Raw genomic sequence first — 22568 nt, 5'->3', positions numbered from 1 at the left:
TATTAAACTGTAAATTTTCGATAAATTTTTACTCTTTTATGTAAATTAGGTATTTTATAACCTATGTTCAGCTGATTTTTTTTATTTTAATAGTGAAAGAGTTTTTCAAATCGGTCCAGTAACTTCAGACGCTATTTTCTCCAAAGAAACAAACAAACAATGAAATATTTACTCTTTTTAATATTAATTAGTTTTAGGAAACACACTTTTATAAATATCTTATTTTAGTTTCATATATTACAGACAGGTATACCTTTTTAGTTCGTTATATGTTATGCTTAGCTTGATGTGACCATATTATAATAAATCTGCGATATAATTACCATATTTAGAAGTCTTTAAGGTCTCGGTTTTTAGCAAAAAAATACAGAAACTGACGATTTGCAATGAAATAAACAAACCCATCAATTAAAAGATAAAGAAATAAAACCTGTTTTAGAAGTAGATTAGAGACTAAACTAAGTATAAAGTTAAAATAGACATTTATTTCTATCTTACCAAAATAATTTTAATATTGTTAACTTCGAAAATGTTAAAAATGCAAACTGTCTCGATAGTGCCAATTTGAATTGTTTAGCTTCTATGTTTTAAGTCAGAAAACTGACAATAATACAGCAATACTGTGTTACTCTAACCATCCGATAAGTTTATTCGGTCACCTAATTAATTATTGAACATATGAAAGTAAACTAAATTTTATGTCGTGCCCTGCGTGCCCAATTAACTGCAGGAAGATTTAATGAATGCTACTGACGACACTTGTAATGGAATTTTGGGCTGACACTGTATAGGTTTGTTGTCGACACGCCAAGAAGACGTACAGGGTGTTCTAAAAAATTCAATTTCAGAGGGTACCTACTTTAAGAATCAAGTATCAAACCCCGTACTGCATTTCATATGCTGCTGCTGATATATGTATTTTTAGATATAGTTACCTAGTCTTTAAACTTAAGTTTAGGTTAATAATTTTCTACGACAATTCTATCGTTTTAAAAACGCAGTATTCTCAAATCGGGAATCTTAGAAACAGCGCTAGTGGTTAGACCGGTTGGTGTTTACTACGCCCGTATGTAAATCGGACCGGCGCACGCGCACGCGCCCGGTGTGTGATCGGCGCTATTATGGAGCCGATCGACGATCAATGTCGAATGAGTTTCATTTGTAGAATAAATAGGAAATAAATTAACTTAACATTGTAGAAGAGACAACAAAGTAATTAATATGAGGAAGTTATTGACTAAGTTCTACTTATTGAAATATCGTGAAATCCAGTAGGGCTCATTGAATGACTGACTGACAATAAGCAACGATAAAAAAAAAGTCTGATTATAATTATTTAGTTACTAGCTTTCCGCCCGCGGCTTCGCCCGCGTGGAATTTTGTCTGTCACAGAAAAACTTTATCGCGCGCGTCCCTGTTTCAAAAACCGGGATAAAAACTATCCTATGTTCTTTCCCGGGACTCAAACTATCTCTATGCCAAATTTCATCAAAATCGGTTGCGAGGTTTAAGCGGGAAAGCGTAACAGACAGACAGACAGACAGAGTTACTTTCGCATTTATAACATTAGTTGGGACTAGTTGGGATTAGTTGGGATGAATGTAGTACTTCAAATGTGAACATCACTACTAATCACATTGTGATACAAAGCTCTTAGTTGTTTTCAAATTTGATTAGGATTTATCTACCGATTTATGAATAAGTCAGTGGGTCAAACACGAGGTTCCAAGTTTCCTTCAAACGAACATTTGCGAAGTAGTTTACATTCATAATCCCCATTATTGGATAATATATCTTGCAAAATTAAGTCCATGGAAAATTTTAAAACCTCGAAATCTGATCATGATGAAAATTTTTACGCTGCCTCTACGTGTAAAAGTTCATTGACCCAGTGAGGCGAGCGATGACTGCGTAACATCTATTTTGTCATACATATTATTAGTTAGGATATTTAGATCAACTTTCCAAAGAGTAGTAACTTAATGTGAGACTCAAATCATAATATTAAAGTTCTTACCTTTGTTTATGGGGCAGGTAGTTCGTTGATAGATGAGATTTTCATGTGCAGGTTCAATTTATTACACTTCCCACTCGCACTTCATCGTTTCCTTTTAGCCAGAATTTTAGATTGGTTTTCAAAATTAATCAGAGCTGCTTTCCTTCCTTTGTAAATAAAAAAGTCATAAATGTAAAGAATTACCTTTACTTCTGGCGGTAGATATTTTGAATGTCCTTCAAAAAGGCAAATAAGACAAAAGGTGCTTTGTGATGACACAACAACGATCATTACATCATCCAGTATTTCCAGTATATTGTAAGTTATTCAATTATGCAAGCCTGTTTCCAGGATATTGATTAAATTACGATGCGCAAAAGTCAGGCATAAAGCTGTTTACTCGTTTGTTCGAATACATGTTTTAATCATATTGAAATATATTATTTGCATGTCAGTAATAAGTATAGCTATACTCACTTATACGATCTATTTATGATAATTCATTCACTCGTAATACATTTATCGAGCAAATGGAAATGGAATTGGAAAATTGAAGAGGAAATTGCTGAAAATGTAAATACGATCCTACAAAAGAAATGAAAAGTCTATCGAAAGAAATACTCAGCTCAAGTAAAGAGTGATCTGAAAATATCTGAAATAAAAAAAGCACACAGAGAATAAGTATCATTCTAAGGCATTGCATAACCTGCTAGGTTTTTCACAAGTACCTAACTACTACCTATTTTAAATTAAAAATATCAGTGAGCTAGCTACCAAAAGTTTTACAAATTTATAAAACTTACCTGTACCTAACTTGACAAGAACTATCGCAGCTTTTTACTGCTTTCAATTTTTAGTTCCTGCGCAGCTACACCAGAGAGCTTGCAGGCTTTAAGTTCGGTCAAGCTGCACGGGACTTTAAGTTTAGAAACTTTGGAGTTCTACATTTCTTATCGATTGCTCTTGCACGAAATGTTTCAATTAAATTGGGAACTATTAATGTTGGAATGTAGGTAAACGAGCTAAACTTTGACAGAAAATGGAATTATTATCAAAACCAGATACTCCAGAATATACTTCGTAAATATAGATTTAATTTTATTCCTCAAACGTTGAGGTAAGGGATAGGTACTACACAGGGTGGCAAAACCAGATGGAGTCAGTGATAAACGATGAATCGCTTTGGATACAGTGAGATCAAGGCTCATCAGTTTAAATTAGCTTATCTGGTAGTTGGTAAAGGCCCCCAGTAAAATATGTACTAGGTAGTTAAGTAACACGTCATGTAGAACTAGCTCCTTGCTTGGAGATCTGAAGTCTGAACTTCACGTGACTACTTATTGATCGTCAACTGTTTTCTNTTTTTTTAGTATTTGGTTTCGATGGAGGCATTATAATCGTAACTCTGAAAATGAATCGATTACTTATATCAAAATAGCTAAGTAATTAAATTGAAAAATCACGATAAAAACTAAATGGCCAAAAGTGGGGTTCTTCGTGCACCACTTTTGGCCAGTCATGTGGCCAAAGATGGGAAAATTCATTAATTCTGGCTCCATTAGTGGCCACCTCTCATAAACCCACTTAATAAACAAATAGCGATAAAATATCATTAGTACCACTTAGACAGTGTATTCTTTATTAAGGATTAACATAAACATTTTAAAAAATAAGAAGGGTTTAGAAAATAATGATTGTTTACTCACCCGCTCGCCTTAGCCTTTTTGCTAAGACTTAAAACAATTAACGCTTCTCAAAAAATAATGACTTGTTGGATTGAAGTGAAGCTTGACACATCAAAGCTGTTAACGCTATCAGTGTTGCTAATATTAGATATTTTTATTCCCGTAAACCATAGAGTAATATATTAGTCTTTGCCTTAGTTATAACGATTTGAAGTTCTAAATGGCCACAAAGGGGTCGGTGGCCACAACCGGGTCACTTGCCCTATCACGATTTATAAAACTTACCTGTAACTTGACGAGAACTATCGCAGCTTTTTACAGCTTTCAATTTTTAGTTCAGCAGGTACCCCAGAGAGCTTGTAGGCTTTAAGTTCGGTCAAGCTGCACGGGGCTTTAAGTTCAGAAACTTTGTAGTTCTTCCGTTCTTATCGATTGCTCTTGCACGAAATATTTCGATTAAATTAGGAACTATTATGGTTAGAATTTAAACGAGCTATACTTTGACAGAAAATGGAATTATTATCGAAACCAGATAATACTCCAGAATATACTTTGTAAAATATAGATTTAATTTTATTCCTCTAAGGTTGAGGTTCGGAATACTACACAGGGTGGCAAAACAAGATAGAGTCAGTGATAAACGATGAATCGCTTTGGATGCAGCGAGTTCAAGGCTCATCAGATTAAATCAGCTTTTCTGGTAGTTGGTAAAGGCCCCCAGTAAAATATGTAGGTAGTAACGTCATGTAGAACTAACTCCTTGCTTGGAGATCTGAAGTCTGAACTTCACGTGACTACTTATTGATCGTCAACTGTTTTCTTTTTCCAGGCTCGCTAAGAACCTCCGCACCAGAAAAGGTAGCCGTCGGGCGAACACCGGTAACCGCTTGGAACACGCGGTGCTCACGCACCTTCAGCACGTGCCGTAGATTCTCCAGCACTCTTCTCCTCATCATCCATCCCGGCACCGGCATCAGCGATCATGGCCCGTGGTGACGAATGCAAGACCGCCTCTAAGGCTAACTACGCGTGCAAGAACCTGGACGTCACTGCTCCGATGAAGTAAGTATAGTTGAGGCGGAGCCGAGAAAGAATGTCTGGGTCTTCTAGCTCTTACAATAACTCGCAGTTCCGTCCCAAAGACTTTGGGAGGACACCGTCAGGTTTTAGTGAGTAGGCCCTGCCCATCTGGCAGGGAGAGCCACACATAACCCACTGGTACCCCCGGGCCAGTGGGTATGCAATTTCATGCATTTCCTGACGGAAAAAAAGGCGTAGTAAGTAGTAGCGCGTGCAAGAATTCTTGCAATCCAATTCATCCTGACCATTTTGCATCCCATGAATTTCACAAAAAGGAACATCAATATAAAGAAGCAATTTCTGTTTCTTGAAGCATATACCAATATTAATAGCAACTTTTCTAAACTTCCAGCAAAACGGCGGCTCAAACCAGCCAGCAGCCCGCCAAANAAGTAAGTATAGTTAGTTAGTTGTCGGTTATAGTATTTATCAAAAGCATTTCTGAAGATGCAAGAAACAAAAAGGATTAGGATGTAGCGTACGTAGTAGTAGCGCGTGCAAGAATTCTTGCAATCCAATTCACATTATCCTGACCATTTAGCACGGTGTGCATTTATAATGAAGTCCAATAAGGATAAACACACAGTCTATTCACTCCAAGCGACACTTTGGTGTCCTTTGATCACCCAAGGATAAGAAGCCCACGTTGCTCACGTAGGTAATCTTATCCATGCCATGGAAGAAAAGAATTGATATAAAGAAGTAATTTCTGTTGCTTAAACAAAGCATAATACCAATATTAATAGCAACTTTTCTTAATTTCCAGCAAAACGGCGGCTCAAACCAGCCAGCAGCCAGCCAAGNCCGCCAAAAAACAAGAGCAGAAGAAGGACTATGGAGCGTGGGGCTCCATCTACAAGGACAAGAAGAACTTCACAGATATGCACTTCTGCTGAGCTGCACCTGTGCCGGGCATTCATTGCTTCCATCATCATGTCGCAAACATTCTGCATCTGACCGGACCTATCTAGAAGTCGCAACAAACAGTACCATCTCACGAAGACGGTGATTTAGAAATCACTTTACAAGATATTATTGGTGAAGAGTATCGTGAAATTCCAATAAATGTGCTGCAAGGACTATGAAACGAGTGCGGAAATCGAAACTCAAAATGGCTACAAAAATACGTTTATTAAATGCACCGTGTGTCTTCGCTCCGTCTAAAAATTGTACACAAAAACGTTGTTCATTAAAAGATAGGTTCATCCATCCACTAGCCGTATTTAGTCTTGTAATTGTGGAACCAAATAAATTCATGTAACTTTAAAGTTTGTTTGTGACGTACAGCTTATTTCCACGTCTTCATCATCGGGTAGGGTATCTTTTCTAACAATGCTTTGTATTTCATATTAACATTAAACTGCATCCCATCCGTGACGGGTTTTTGTTCGATTCCTGAAGTAGTTTTAATTAAATTATACACTAGGCGTTGTTTTATTTTTTGGAATTTGCCTTTTTATGCCTTAGCTCTAATAATAAGACATACCTAAACTAGTGATTGAATGTGAATTTTCAAAATTGAGGATCGAAAATATCGGTTTGAGTATTTCATGTGAAACCACATAATAATAATAAGTTTAAACGTACCAAAATCTTAAGTTAGGTAGCTATAATAGCAATAGCAAAGTAATAACTTTATGGGCTGAAGTAATAAAGAACATTCGGGGTTAGGGGACATAAAACAGTAAATACACATAAATAATTTATGCAATATTTTAATTAAGATAAATATTATTCAATTAAGGCCTATTTTAAAATGAGAAGTATCAGATTGCACTATTTTCATGATAGTTTCGGTATAACTGATGTAAACTGATGTAGAATGTACAAACTTTCATTGTTTCAAGAAACCTCCAGACAAGTTTTGCCAACGAGAGCAAATGCTGAAATGAAGATGAATTTTTCAGTGAATATTAATTAATAAGAAATGAGCCCAAGTAGGCATATGTTTTGGAAATAACAAAGTAAGTATTGAGATGATAAGCAATCTTGTTGATAGATAGAGCTGAACAAGAAATAAAATATGTTATGTTGAGCAGTTAATAATATAACACTCAGTTTATCGCATCAACAAGGAAAATTGGTATTGAGTTTTCATTTGCATAATTTGTGCTCATACAACTGCAACTATGTGTCAGAGAGAATTCAAATAAAAGCAATGAATACACACAAAATAGACGTTAACTCATTCTGCTGCAAGGGTTACTTTCAATTTATGATTCTGTGCAAAGGCCTTCGTGATGAACATTTACTACAGCCATACATTAGCAAAAGCTGCAACGAGGATGATGTTAGAAGTCGGTTGAGAATCATTATTTCGGTAACAAGGAGCCACTTTAAGATTTTTACCCATTTTGCGTCTAGAAAGTTTACGAGATACGGTACGGACTCCTACCCCACATAATTTAGTTGTTGTAGTAGTTGCATAATTTACTTAGCATATTTCTTACCTGAGTTTTGTATTCAAATATTCAAATTTCCATTGCACAGATTTTTTCCTTTTATCTTTGTTCTTTTTGCTACTTCTTCTTGTCTTTCTTGAAGGTTATTGTAAAAGCAAAGTTGAATTTACAGTTTTTTTGGGACTGGTTTTTATTCGTTCCACTTGGACAACTATTTCGAAATGTGGCTATAGTCATACTGCTGGTCGTTTTAGATGGATGTATGGTGATGATGATGAGTTTGGGTGTTTATGTGTTTGGATGCTATTGCATGACCGATTTATGGGATGACTGTTCTTTGACTGATAAGTGTCATTTGTCAGTTGTTTGTCACATACTTTACAAAGAGTATATCACACCATTATCGAACACAACTCTTTGAAAAAGTTTTTACTTTATTGATTTTTTTACTCTGTCGCGCTCTAGTCTCTCTCTCACCTTCTCTCCTCACAGAAAGAATAGATCACTCTCAGACTGATGATTATAATTTGACCATAACAATGGCATTAGTTAGCCAAATTAATGATTTCTTCGTAAATATGCCGTAGTATCAGTAGTATGACGTAGATTATTTAAATTATCAAAATAATTACGAAACTACCAAACTAATAACCTTTTAAACAGTGTCGTCGGATATAGACAGACATGGTAGTAAATTAAACTTTTTATTTCAATTTATTTTAGTCCAGTTAAAAATAGTGTACCTTGAAAACAGCAGAATCGGTGTTTATGAAAAACGCCAGAGAGCTGTGTCGTTGAATTATTCATTAAACAGCCGACTCTTGACCCGACAATCCGCGGGTGCTCCAGTCGAGGGTTTTGATATTTTTTTGATTCTGTTTATCAAGAGGGCGAAGGAATTCAAAACGTAACGCTTTTTATGTAGCGCCGATGGCCCTGAAATAATTTAGTGGAGACGAGCCCCACGACAAACTTTGCGGGAATAATTATGTAATGCAGGATCCCGCATAAAACTGGACTGTCATGTGAACACACAAATTATGTGTGTTTGAAATTCAAATTCGAATTAGAATTTTTGCGGGACACTGCAAACGGGATGTTCGTGAGAATGTTAATAAAACAGAACAGAACAGAAAAGCGGGATCCGTGGAAACTCAGTTACTAAGATACAATTATGAATGTGAATCGATTACGATGAAGGCTACAACTAATAAGTGCCTAAATACTCGTATTAGGTGTACCCTTTGGGTACTACTAATACTATCAAACAAGTATTCCTTGACAATAACTAAACTAAATACACCTACTTTGAGCAATTTAAAAGCTTAATTAGCTAGCAAACAGCTAAGTACTAGATGTATTTTGCATCGAATGAAAAGTAAACATGTTTTTTAGGATTTCAATGTTGTTCATACCGTATTAGAAAAGTAGTTCTAGTTTGAATAGTCACTAGACTCCATAAAGGGCTAGAGTAATTTATAAATTGAAGGATTAAGAATTATGTTGAAAGTTATACCCGCGATTTTGTACTCGTTAAGATGTTAATAGCTTTATATGTATTGCCTTATCCGATAAATGGACTATCCAATATTAAAATATCATTTTTCAATGCAAACTAGTAGTTCCTCAGATTAGTGTATTCAACCAAACAAACAAAATTCAAAATTCTTCAACTGTATGATAGTGAAAAATAAGTAATACTTACGAGTACTTAGATGAAAAATAACGAAGAATTTTCAATGCCCTTATTTCCAATACCTTGTGATTACTAAGGGAACAGCAGCCTGTTTCCAAGGCTGGTCTAGTGCAGGCTTACAAAGAATAATACATTATTCTAGTGCTTTGCATGAAAAATACTGGATATTGAATCCGCGCTGGGTATTGGAATCTTAGGCTGCGTGTACATTACATTTTAAATGAACTTTATTTAGTACATGACGTTAGCGCCAACAATCGTAGACCCATCGGCTGCAATTTTTTTTCCTTTTTTGATAGCTTATACTGGCTGGATAATTTATTTATCTGTATGAATGTTTTTTTAATGAATTATCGCCAAAAAATGGGGTGGTATTTCAACCCACTTTCAGTTCGGTTTCATTTTCTTGTTAAAGACTCCAACACACCCATAGGTCCTTTGTACCGAGTTTTTGTAAATGATCCCTAAATCCCCAAAATCTTAAAGCATTACGGAGAGACTGAGGATCGTCGCTGTAATATTTTTTACGGGTTCGAGTTTCCCTGGATTTGTATTATTTTGAAAACATAATGATTTTAGAAAATACTTCCTTATTGCTTAGCAAGCGAAACTAATAATGAAAATATCTGCTCTCTACATAATTATATTCGGTTAAGCGAAAGCTTAGTGTCATGTTGTTTTAATTAATGACAATTGGACAAGCGGCCAAATGCCTCCGCCCAATTATCAATGAATAATTCAGGCGTTGCAGGGCATTTCCTTCGCCTGCCCGCCTCTTCCGTTCCGTTTACGATACTGCGCCGCCTAATTGGGATTTCTGGTTTGATATTATTTACGAAAGGCTAAGCTTTTGCTGCGAGTAAATTGTAAAATATAGTATTGCTTTGTTCGAAGCAATTCTTGCTTTCTTTTAAGCAATTCTCGCTTTCTTTTAAGTTTGTATTAAAGTAAGCTTTCTTTTCTTTAAATTTTGTTCAAAATTAGGTATCAGTAAAATGATGTACCAATGCTACCAATCGATCAACATGGTAAGCATCGGGGGAGGCCTATGTTCAGCAGTGGACGTCCTATGGCTGAAATGATGATGATGCTGAAAATGATGTAGAAATTTCATAATTGATATTTTGCTTATTGAAATGGGCCTTTGCGACACAGGCACGTGAGCAAGCTAACGAGTGAGCTTTTATGAATTAATTTTACACTAAAATAACTGTACATCATGTAGATCATGTAAGCACTGACAATTTAAACTACTACACACTCTTCGTCAAAGAAGCTACCATTATAGAACTTCTAGCTGAAACTTTAGCACGCGCTATTGCGCTAAGATACGCGCGGGCAAGCGTGCACTCTCGTAGCGCAAGCGCAGATAAGCACTCTTGTGACAAGTAGGATAACTGTACATTTTTAAATTGAAAGAAGGTAGATAAGTGTCTTCGTTTTATTTTGTCTACGGGTCGAATCAAAACGATTGTTTTCCTGAAACTTTAGAAATAAAATAAAGTTTTGTTTCGCCTTACTAAATCAAACATAGCAATTTTAATAGTAGTTAGATTTATTGTTGTGGTATTCACAGAAACAGCCTGCATTCTTTTCACAGCTACAACTTCTAGCGCGAACTTTAAACCCATACTTTAGCGCGCTATTAGCCCGGGCACGCGGCGAGCGAGCGAGCGCGCGCTATCGACCGTAGTGCGGGATTGCGCGCGCAACGACCTTGACTTTCACGATGACGGTACCCGGAAACTTGCAAGTGCATCACTATTGCAACTCTTTTGTTTGTCAACCGACTTCAAAAAAGGAGGAGGTTCTCAATTCGACCCGTATGTTTTTTTTAGACCGGGCCTCTTCAAGGCGAGATTGGTAATGGTAGAGTCAAGTAGGGTAACAGTTGTACTTGGCTACTGATGGATTCGACCAAACAAGAGTAAATATTAATCTCAGAATAAATTGTCAGTTTTGACATATTTCCCATACTGAAACTGTCAATGTGCCAGTTTGTTTACCATGATTATTCTCGGATAAAAGTTTGGTCGAATCGGGCCTAATTCGTAATGACGAACTACAGTCATAGAAACGTTTCGTTTCATGTACATCTTAAAAATATAAAGTTTTATGAAGCTTGTTTACAACCACCCCTGCTTACAATTACCCTTGACTTGCTTTGACTACAACGGGCAGGTATCACCCTAGACTGCATCTCGCATAACATCAGGTGCGATTGCGAAAAAATACCGGCCTTGCTCTGCTAAAAAAAACAATGCAATCTTTGGCATTATGCTTTTGAGAGTTGTTAGTGATGTTTTAATTTTGACTACACGGACTAGAAAAGAAAATTAATAGTTTCCAAGCTATTTTACTCAAAATTATGCATGTTTTCTTTGTTAGCTAAAAGCCGCTAGAGATAGAGATTTGTCGCATATCGAAATGCTGCGGCCTTGACTTTGCACTGCGCAAGCATAACTTTGTCTCGTGCCGTGAACTCGGAGGCAGGTAGAGCCTGCATAAACTTATCGTGGCGTGGGTAAGTTACGCGACGGTAATTGACTGATAGGTGTTTTATCTTGTATCCCTTTGTAAGAATCTGCACAGTAGCAATAAGTCTTTTCTTTAGGCAGCAAAAAGTTGCTTTGGATTAAGTTGAAGTTTAGAATATTACTTGTTCTCTGTACAGTTCTAATTTTGTGATAATTATAGGTTAAATAAACGTTACGATCAAGTTTTACAGTATCTTGAATAAATCAGTCTCTTTTCGAATTTAGGAATTTTATTTATTTCGCATCTAATAGTGAATAGTTTCGATTTTAATGAAACATTTTACTTTTACATAAGTGTAATATAAAATTAATTCATAGAAGGTATTGAAATTCAATAAACAATTTTATAGCTTTCCCATTTCCATGAATAAAACAAATCACCCCAGGTCCTTGAATCAGCGAAAGCCTCGCGAGCTCTCACGGAACGCTTTCATAACTGAAATTCATAAAACACAAACGTCCGTAATTAAGCCTTCGAAGTCGATAAACTTTTATTGTTCGAGTTGACAAGTGCGTACCGCTACTACGGTCGCGAGTTCAACGCTTTATCGATAAGGCAGGGCGCAGCACTGGCCGCGCGCCAGTCCGCGCCAGACGCCGCATGGCCGAGCGCGGCCGGCACCGCGTCGCGCCCGTACCCGGGCCCGCCAAGAAACAATACGCGTACACCCCCTGCCCGCGCTCCGAGGAGGTCGGAACAGACCTCGCCCTACAACTCCTCAACCACCATGAACCAGAAACACCAAAGAAAACCAACGGTGAGTCAATACAAGTGCAGTGATCCCGCGCGAAAAGTTTTTACAACTTTTCAAACTTTTTATAAGTGCCAGTGATCTAAAGTTCGGTAAGTACATATTTATAGCGATTTAGAAACGTAATGTTTTCATAAACAGTTCTATTTCGAATTTGTCTCGTGTTTTCGAACAGCTGGAGCGGATTATGAGAAATGTTATGAAAAGATGTCGCGATGCGAACGCAAGCAGCTGGAAAAAGTTTGGAGATTTATTGTTTAGTTTAGTTTTAAATGATCTTTGATAATGAGTTGAGGACGTACGTTGCATTGTGAATGGATGCGTGCAGCGCCGTACGCACGCGGGTAAAATTAGTTCGAGCGTGTTTTGGCGCGCTCTCGCGGTCTATTTATTATGCTATAGCAAACATTAATTACTAATCTGGCCTGTCCGCCCACAAAATTACGGCATGAGACGTGCCATTGACAAGGTATGAATGAAAGAATTAATTACAAATAGAACACCCAGACTCCTAGAATTATACGAGTAAAAGTAGAGCACTTTTAAGTGTTTTTTTAAACAACAATAATTGAATTTTACACATTTAAGTACATTTTTATCTAAGTTGGGAAATAACGAAAATCTCATACTCTTTAAAAATAAAATCCTATACTCTTCCTGGAGAGGTAATGAATAAATATTTATGACCCTCGAGGTTTGTAGAGCTTCGACTCGCATTTCTTAATAAAATATGATACTTGAAAACGTTGTTAGGATTTTGTTTCCAAGTGTTATTTCCACAAGACACATTTATAAGAGTTTTATCATAATCCTTGGTATATTTAATAAATTTTTAATCATAAGTTTAACTTTGAAGTCCCACTAGTTCTTTTACGGGACAGGAGGCAATCGATAAAATATTAAAACGATAAACGATGGTTTAAATAAAATTACTTGTTTTTGTATTTGGTACCCTGTATTTTTTCTTGTAAAGTTCTCAGTATTTAGACACAATTGTATGCTTTACTTCTTTAATGATGGATATGTGGTCAACTGACATTTAACACAATTTTCATAATATTTAATTAAAAATATCCAAACAATTTAATAAATACAAGGCAAGGCAATTACTTTAACCATCCCAAACAATACTGGATTGTATTACGATTGGTCCATAACCATAAATAGCAGAAAGCGGATACAAACACCCTAAGGAATCAAGGTTCGGCTTCAATATGTGCAGGCGGGAAGCTTCACGGAAAGCTAAATCACATAAGGGTATTTTGTGTGGTCGTAATAGGGTCTATATTGCAATAAAATGTGGTCTGATGTGGTGGACTGTACTAGCCGGTACGGCAGGAGGCATCCGCATTGCGCCTGGAGCCCGCTTTGTTCCGCCCGGGACTCTACACGTTAGAGTAGGCGCACACCGTTGATTTTTCGTCGGCCGATAGTTTAGTCGGGCAGTTGATCAGTATGGGCATGTATGGGAGTGCGCACACTACGCCGTTTCGATTTGGCCGATTCTTCATACAATTTGAAATCGGGCACAACTATCGACCAACTAAAAATCAACGGTGTGCGCCTACTCTTATGCTCGAAATAAAATAGGCCTACAGTACGCGGTTTTAAAATGCTTGTGATAATTTTTAAAAGAGTGATACAATTTATCACGGGACCTGTGACATAACATTCGTTATAATCGAAATTTCAGGAAATAGAGACGTTGATGTATGAGACCACAATTTCGCGAAATATCAAAAAGAACAGTAAAATTATAACAGTCAAGTTTTAAGCTCGAAATAAAAAATATGCTTAATTATTTATTGTTTACAAAATGTATTAATTAATTATTTGATTACAAAGAAGGTTTCACCATAGAAACAATAACAATGTTCATTGAAACTTAATTGCAGAATTTAAGTGCGTCTTTGCGTGGCTTTCACTTTGAAGCGATCTCTGTCAGACAACCCACTTAGAATTACAATCTTAGATATTTTATTCGAAATTATTTGCACTCAAAAAGAAGATTTTTTGAATCTATAGTATACCACTGGGGATTCTCTGTATTGTTGTTGCAATTCACGAAGGCGAGTGAGTTTTCAAAAGTTTTGATAGACATTACACTATCGTGCATCTACACGTACATACACAAGTAAAGCTCACTCGCCTTCGTGAGTTGCAAGAACTATACCTACTGTATATCTGTATATTGCTTATTGGCCGGAACCGCGGGAAATTAACTGTCAGAAGCCGCCACCAGTCTAATGTGTTACTTACCGGAATTACTGGCCGAACTTGCTTTGAATTTCATTCTGATATAAGTTTGGACATTAAGATAAATATCTGGGAATAATCACCCCATTAAAGCTTCTAAATGTTGTGAAAAGAAAAGTTTTTAACTGCACTGTAAACAAATCGAGGTGTTTTTCGAAGTGCACCTATTTTGAGGCACACATAATGAAGCGCACCTAAACTATTCCTTGAAGCGCACCTTGGATAATTCAGTTTTTTACTGTATTACGAGAATAATTTATTGGGGAGGGGAACTCACAATATTTGCCTTCCCCTTCATATCTGTTTTATGTAACTGTCCTCTCCATAGGTTGTCTGGAAGAGATCGCTTCATAGCGATAAGACCGCCTAGTTGTACCTTATGTGTTTCTTTTCTTTCTGTTCTGTTCTTTTGTGTGCAATAAAGTGAATTTATTATTATTATTTGAAAACATGAAAATATCGTAGATACTTTTCGAAACAGGAGGATAATTTGAAATTGTTTTAAACTACAACCTTGGCGAAAAGGGTAGGCTAATATTTTGTGCACACAAAATTATCATAGCTGTATTAGCAAAACCTTGAATACAAACTTTTGTGAAGGTCCAATGTAAATTGATTCTGTTGATGAATTGTTTTAAAAGGGTTTAATGAGTCGTTTCAAGGTCTTTTTATGAAAAAGTATGAAATTTCGAATGAAAAGTTTTAAACGGTTTATCTAAAGCATCAACAAAAACATCTCAACATTTAACAAAATTGCTTACAAAAAATGTTGAATATTGACATGTTTTTGTTCATTGTGTAACTATAGGGCAAAAGACCAGGAGACCTGGCTTTGCTTTTAAGTATTAAAACATTTTGGAGCTCCAAAACGTTTTAATACTATGCCTATAGAAATGAGTTATAATATTTTTTTAATTAGGTACTTCCACTGCCGCCCAAAGTAATCAAACTGCAACATTTCATTAAATCAATGCAGAAGGAGTTCATGAAAATCGCACAAGCTTGCTACAAATGGCTAACGCATTTAAACGTTATGGGCCCTAGCCTATGGAAATGAGATAATATTTTTAATTACTTCCACAGCCGCTCAAAGCAATAATACTGCAACATTTCATTATATCAATGTAGAAGAAGTTAATGCAAATCGCAGTAGCTTACGACAAAGGCCGTATAAAAGTATTTGTGCGAACAGCCGCGCTTAACGAGGCGCGCTACAACGGACATAAAGCCACACCGCGGTGTGAAGCACATTTGTAAGCACTCAGATGAAACTTTTTGGGATGAAACTCCTTTGAAACGTTAAAGGAAGGACATAGGCATACAATAAAGAAATGACTCGCATGTGGCAAACATTGTACTTAGTTGTTTTAGGAGAAGACCTTGCAAAGGCTTTACATGGCTCCAAACATGGTCGAAGAATACAAAAAGCATCAAGAAAGCTTAAAGTATACTATTTAATTCTCATCATAGATTTAAAATACTTTTTTTTATGCTTAACAAGGCAGATATTTGACCACAATCGCACCTGATGTTAAGTGGGATGCAGTCTAGGATGGTACATTATCTGCCCTGTAAGTGCCTATTCACTCTCGCCATGAAAAAGCCCGGATTATAGTCCTTTACTTATACTATTTTATATTAGACCATAACCTCTTGCATTTTTCGTTTGTGAAAACGCTCGTATTAACAATCGATGCTTGCTTAAGTGACGCAGCAAATCGAACGCACAGCGTTGAATAGAGCTCTGTGATTGGTTCGTGTGTCACCAGGTGCGTCCACGCACACTGTGAGACCTCATAGTAATGTTTGTGAATACAGGAGTACGATCACCTACAATGTAAATATTTAGGTAGAGCTGCCTCTAGCTATTTAGTCCCTACATGTTAGATAGTAATGCCTATAATATATTCAGTTAAAGGTAATATGACGCTAAGTTCATATGCTATTGAAAACATCAGGTCCCAGGGCCATTCCCGGGCGCGATATTACCTTTTTACCCCTAAGGGCTCCGTGACTCCGCAAATACATGCTAACAAACTTCATACAATTGTGAATATTGGGCCCCAATATTTACATGCTGGTTGACATTGGATTTCTCTCGGTTAAAGGTAAAAGCTCTTAGGGTTGTCTACATTTATGTCAACTTAAGAACCATTTTTTAGGGTAAGTACGTCTGTCGGCAGCTTTCTTAGGTCATAGAAAGCTGTAATTTTACATGTTTAAGATACGTAATCACAGTATTACCTACTGTAAAATAAAATATTGAAAACCTATCATTATAATGAAGTGGGGATGATTTGTCTTCTATTCCATGGTGTAGGTACCTACATAAATAAGTTTTTTGAAATGAGGGAGGTGTCCTCGTATGTAAAAGATATTTTTCTTTTCTTTTGGGAAAACTTACTCTTATTATACTCGTAAAGAAAAGTAGTGTTATTATGTGCCGTTAGTGAAAATGATGCTAAGATGGAGCAAACTTGTTATGTTACTATGCATAACACAATTCACTCAAGAGGAGTTTTGTTATTGTTCCCTTAGGTACAATAGCAAAGTTTTCTTGCGGGATCGCGGGCTCTCTGGCTTAATTTGCAGTAGCTTAATTTACAAAAATATATTTGTGTGATGTGACACCATGAAAACCGTAAAAGCAGTAGGCTTACTGGCACTAATACACGTCACACTCAAGTACCGCGTAAATGAATTAGGAAAACAAATGAGCGTGTGTGGAAGGCACTCGTTGATAAGACTGCCATAGGTTGCGGAATATTTTATTCTAATCTATTCTATTTTGGATAAACAGTAGGTATTTTACTATTTTGCACTAAGATAAAATATTTATTTATTTTATATTTCTTCACCATTAATAAATTAGATAAAGGGACTGTGCGAAATGTCAAACTTATCAAATTAACCATTAAATTGAGTTTACTGCATCCTATTGTGTTGTGGGTACCTGAAAGACCACGGTTTCCACAAACACGGCTCCAAATGAAAACTCCGCTGATGAAACGTCCAGACCGACAAAAACACTCGTATGTTACATGTTTTATGTGCCGCGTGTGCGGCGCACGGCTGATTTTTGGCCAAGTTTCTTTCAGAACTTCAGTTTCTTCTGTTTTGATAAGTTTAATGTAAAAAACATAATGAAAATCGTCAAATTTTGCAAGTAGGCTTCCAAAGAGCACTTTTACACGATACAAAAGCCCCTTTGAGGGAAGAATTAAAAATAAAAAAATGAGGTGTCTTATTTTCTAGGCCTACAAGATTCCGCAACAGTTACCTACCTATAAACGCTTTGGAATTTGTATTCTGTTAGCTTTTTNAATAGGCCTAAAGTACGCGGTTTTAAAATGTTTGCGGTAATATTTAAAAGAGAGATACAATTTATCACGGGACCTGTGACATAGCATTCGATATAATCGAAATTTCAAGAAATAAAAACAATAGAGACGCTGATGTAGCAGACCACAATTTCGCGAAATATCAAAAAGAGTAACAGTATTTTTAAGCTCTAACTTTTAAGTTCAAAATAAAAAATAGAAAAATATTTATGTAGTGCAAATAAATGATTTAATTTGATTGTTTACAAAATTAATTAATTAATTATTTGATACACCATAAAACGCAATGTTCATTGAAACTTAATTGCAGAATTTAAGTGCGTCTTTGCGTGCCTTATCACTAGGAAGCGATCTCTGTCAGACAACCCACTTAGAATTACTTTCTTAGAGATTTTATTCGTAATAATTTGCTCTCATACAGGAAAATTCTTGAAATCTATGGTATCTACTACTGGGGATTCACTGTATAGTTGTTGCAATTCACGAAGGCGAGTGAGCTTTACATGTGAGGTGGCTTGCTACTGCCTACTGTTCTATTTCAATAGTTTTGATAGACATTACACTATCGATATGTGCATGTACACATACACACACAAGTAAAGCTCACTCGCCTTCGTGAGTTGCAAGAACTATACCTACTGTATCCTACTATCCTACTAATATTACTCGTATAAATGCGAAAGTTTGGATGTCCGGATGGATCTATGTTTGTTACTATTTCACGCAAAAACTGCTGAACGGATTTTGATGAAACTTTACAGTATTATTGTTTATAACCCAGAATAACATATAGGCTATAATTTATGACGATCTGTGACAGACTAAATTTCACGCAGGTGAAGCCGCGGGCAAAAGCTAGAATCTGTATATTGCTTATTGGCCGGAACCGCGGGAAATTAACTGTCAGAAGCCGCCACCAGTCTAATGTGTTACTTACGGGAATTACTGGCCGAACTTGCTTTGAATTTCATTCTGATATAAGTTTGGACATTAGGATAAATATCTGGGAATAATCACCCCATTGAAACTTCTAAATGTTGTGAAAATAAAAGTTTTTAACTGTACTGCAAACAAATCGAGGTATTCCTTGAAGTGCACACATTTTGAGGCACACCTAATGAAGCGCACCTAAACTATTCCTTGAAGCGCACCTTGGATAATGGACAACACGCACAAGTTGTTGTAATATTAAGTTAAATTATGACTTAATTTAAAGTTTAGATCACACACATTACACTAGTTTTTATTTCACCTCAATCCACCAGTATTACTGAAGATATAGTGTCTAGAAGTTCACGCAATTTTTAAAATTTTCGTTCAATCACATTTCAAACTAGGCGCTATAAAAGTAACCATTATTATGCCACCTATTGCCAATTTTGTGCACTATGAAGCCATTTTTACATTTATGCACTTAAATATAAATTTTCTGGAAAAATAACCAAGTTTGTGTCTCTGTGCTCAATAACGAGTAAATAGTCCAGTTATTTGTTAATTTTACATGGAAAGTTTTCCGGATTTTTTGAAAATTGGTGAATATACAGGGTGTTAGGTAAATGGGTATATGAGCCGACACTAGCCCATGTTAACATGTTCATATAAATGGTATGGTGAAGTCAGAAAATTGATATCTTCATTTTAATTATTTTATTTTTCATACAAATCGTATTTCATAAAATATATTTTATATGAAAATTAAAAAAAATAAAATGATGATATCAAATTTCTGACTTCACCATACCATTTATATGCCCATGTTAACATGGGCTAGTGTCGGCTCATATACCCATTTACCTAACACCCTGTATAGATTTCGCTATGTTCTTTCCGAATTTTGTGACCTCATTTATAGCCGCGCGCGCGCCCGCCTTATTGAAAAAAATCCGCCTTAAAAAAGGTTTTTGACAACTACTTTTTTCATTTTATAATTTTTGGGACATAGACAAGCTAAGAAGCTTTGATAAATGTGATAAATTTCATGTAATGTAAGTTAAATAGATTTAGAGTTGTGAAACAGTCAAATTAATGTACCTGCTAAATTGCGAGTTCTTTTTTCTTTGATCATGGCAGGACACGCTGCCGGGTGTCCTAAATATGCTGAAGTATAAAAAAATTCGCGTTGCTGAAGTATACAACCACTTGTAATAGGTGTACAAATAATTCGTTTTTGAGTATTATCATTATTTAGAGTGGTACATTTTAATGAAACTAATTGGCCACAATGATCAGAAGTTAACTTGTTAATAATTGATTTTCTTTCGGGAACACAATTACAAAAGATGTTATCTAAACAGGTAGCCGTTGTATCTGTTATTCTTGTCGGCTCCATGAATTGGCCATGTAAATCAAAAGATTTAAAAAGAGTTAGCAGTCTCATACTCGTGGATGAGCTTTCCATCAAGTTAACGTTAAAGTCACCACAAACTAAGATTTTTTTATTTTTGTTGCTGACCTTATTAAGGGCATCTTCCATAACCGCCTCAAATACACTAAAGTCACCAGAAGGTGGTCGATACACGCATAATACAATATATCTCTCAAGCTCCACACAAGAAATTTCAATAACTCGCTCAACCGAAAGCCCTACTACGTCATGTCGTTCCTTGCATTTTAAATTATTATTAATAAATATTACAGATCCACCGTGAATAGCATATTTTCGAAAAAAAGCACTAGATAATTGATAACCATCAATATGAAAGGAACCTTCTGCCTTTTTTAGCCAATGTTCAGTAATACAAATGACATTTACATTATGGCTTTTTAAAAATAATTCTAATTCTAGATCCTTGCGGGCCAAACCCTGGATATTTTGGTGAACAATATTAAACATGGAAGGGCTGGCCTTTGTCTGATGTCTTAGTTTAAACTACTAGTACTAGTAGGCACTATTACATTATTACTGCTTAGGGCATGTAATATCGGAAGGTTTTCAATTCCGATATTGGATTCCTATATTAGATCTCAATATCGGAATTCCGATATTAATATCGGAATTGAGTTCATGTGCTATAAAATTAATATTTGGTTATATTCGTAAGAATTCTGGATTGTTTACAATAAAATAATGATTTTAATCAAAGTCTTTAATTTGGTACAAAACAGTACTTTTTTTTTATGCTAGACAAGGCAGGTATTTGACTTCATAAAATTGAAGTATTTTAAAACCATTTTTACGTTATGGGTATCCATTGCATTTGGTTTTTATGTGACAAGAGGCAAACGAGCAGACGGATCACCTGATAATGAATCGTTACTGATAATGAGCCTTTCTTTCTATATGGACTAGCAAATAATTAAAGTTTTTATGTAAAATCACAGGTATCAAACAAACTTTTTTACTCCTTCATTATATTACCCTGTTTTATGTTGGCGGAATGATATAGTCATTCAAATCACGTGTTACAAAAATTGTAGAGAGTGGTAAAAAACTTGAATATGCTTTTAATTTGTTCCTTTTTGATTATCGATGTACAACTCGCAAAACCACGAGCCATCATCATCATCATGTCAGCCATAGGACGTCCACTGCTGAACACAGGCTCCGATGCTGATTTTCACAATGGCCGGTTGGTGGCGGCCTGCATCCAGCGCCTTCCTGTTACCATCATGAAGTTGTCGGTCCACCTTGTGGTTATGAGTCCTACGCTGCGCTTTCCGGTACGTGACCTCCACTTCAGAACCTTGCTGCCTCATCGTCCGTCTGTTTTGCGTACTAAGGCAGAACCGTTGGAAGACCTTATCACAATGCTCGAAGACCTTAATCGAGTTTCTTAACAGGTAGGCCTTCGGATGAATATGGAAAAAACGAAGCTTATGTCGAATGTCCATGTTGCTCCTTACCCAGTTTCATTTAGAAGCTCGATTCTCGAGATTGTTGACAAGTAAGTATGTCTATCTTGGACAAACGATCAGCTAGGTAGTTAGATGCAATTTCGAGAAAGAGGTAAATCGTCGAATAAGTCTTCAATTAGTGTGTGTTACCAGTGATGATATATGGCTCGAAAACGTGGCCTTTGAATATAGGGCACAAAGTGCTATGGAGAGGGATAAGCTTGGTGTTTCTTTACGAGACCTAATCAGAAATAAGGAGCTCCGTAAACTAACTAAGGTCGCTGACATAGCCCGACGGATTAGCAAGCTGAACTGGCAATGGGCAGGGCACATAGTACGCAGAACTGACGGTCCATGTCCAGTAAAATTAATGTTTGAAAGGGAGTTGAGATGTCGTTCTTTGTTGACCAAGTACTTATGGCAAATGCTAAAATTGATTTAGAACAAGTTAAATTAACCATAGTAAAGATATTAAAATATTTGCAGTGGAACAAAAAGTGATGGTGAGAGACATGAGAAAATCATTGGTATTTGCCAATCATGTACTTTGGGCTTTGTGGCAGGTTGTGGCGAGTTTAAACGCTTTGTATTGGCTCTGTGCACGATTACAGCGCCAACTAGCGTCCACAACTTTGTGGGCTCTGTCACATTGACATTTGGGTCGCATATTTGTGAAAAAATATCGAAATGAAAAAATAACAAATATTTTCAACCAATAAATTGTTGTGATACCACGATTTGGGTGGAAAAAAGGTTTTGAAATCATTTTGGTCATTCAAATCAAATGAGGTAAGTCCAAAAAGTGTGTTTAATTTTGATTGTGTCAGGGTTTGTTTACTTCATTTATAGTTGTAGTTTTACAGTAAAACAAAAAGATAAAGCTACTTTAATGGTTTCATTATATAACAGTAAATATATTTAAATGTTCCTGTATCGCTAGTAATAAATTAAATATCGTTTTCAGATCGAAATGAGTATTGTTTTGAAGA

This window comes from Ostrinia furnacalis, unplaced genomic scaffold (assembly GCF_004193835.3).
Source record: "Ostrinia furnacalis isolate ACB-3 unplaced genomic scaffold, ASM419383v2 OfSCF6699, whole genome shotgun sequence".
Taxonomy (NCBI): Eukaryota; Metazoa; Arthropoda; class Insecta; order Lepidoptera; family Crambidae; genus Ostrinia; species Ostrinia furnacalis.
This window is presented reverse-complemented; position numbering follows the sequence as displayed.